At 31.4% G+C, this 792-nt stretch overlaps 1 non-coding gene across 1 annotated transcript; it reads left to right on the top strand.

The window, feature by feature from the left end:
• The first annotated feature begins 402 nt into the window (after window positions 1-402).
• On the top strand, window positions 403-528 carry LOC133079407 (U6atac minor spliceosomal RNA). The gene has a single exon (XR_009698185.1). It is a non-coding gene; the product is annotated as a U6atac minor spliceosomal RNA (small nuclear RNA).
• The last annotated feature ends 264 nt before the right edge of the window (window positions 529-792 follow it).

The following is a 792-nucleotide window of genomic DNA, read 5'->3' as shown; positions in this document are numbered from 1 at the left end:
ATCTCATTTACAATTGCATCAAAAAGAATAAAATGTCTAGAAATAAATTTAACCAAGGTGAAAAGTCTGTTTATTTAAAACTGTAAGACATTAATAAAAGAAATTGAAGAAGACACAAATAAATGGAAAGATATCCCATGTTCATAACATTGTCAAAATGCCCATATTACTCAAAGCAATCTACAGATTCAATGCAATCCCTAACAAAATTCCAACAGGATTTTTCACAGAAATTGAAAAAAAATAATCTTAAAGCTTATGGAACCACAAAACACACCAAATAGCTAAAGAAATCTTGAAAAAGAACAAAGCAGGAGGCATCACACTTCCTGATTTCAAATTATGTTATAAAACTATAGTAATCAAAACAGTATGATATTGGCATAAAAACAGACACATAGAGTGTTGTATAAAAGGAGAGAAGATTAGCACTGCCCCTGACAAGAATGGCAGAGCCTCTCAGGCCTGACAATATTCATGTGGTTAAGGCATTACCACCTACTTCATGACCTCTAACCACTGTTTTTGAAGGAACAAAAACACTAATTTGAAAAGATATACGCACAGCAATGTTTATGGCAGCATTATTTGCAATAGCCAATATATGGAAGCAACCTAAGTTTGTATCAACAGATGAATAGATAAAGAAGATTATATATATATAAACACAAACATATACACATACATACAATGGAATATTACTCAGCCATAAAAAAGAATAAAATTTTGCCATTTGCAACAACATATCTGGACCTAGAGGATATTATGCTTAGTGAACTGTCATACAGAGAA

Source organism: Eubalaena glacialis, chromosome 1, assembly GCF_028564815.1.
Source record: "Eubalaena glacialis isolate mEubGla1 chromosome 1, mEubGla1.1.hap2.+ XY, whole genome shotgun sequence".
NCBI lineage: Eukaryota > Metazoa > Chordata > Mammalia > Artiodactyla > Balaenidae > Eubalaena > Eubalaena glacialis.
The sequence above is the reverse complement of the archived record's forward strand: the minus strand, read 5'-3'. Positions and strand labels throughout refer to the sequence as shown.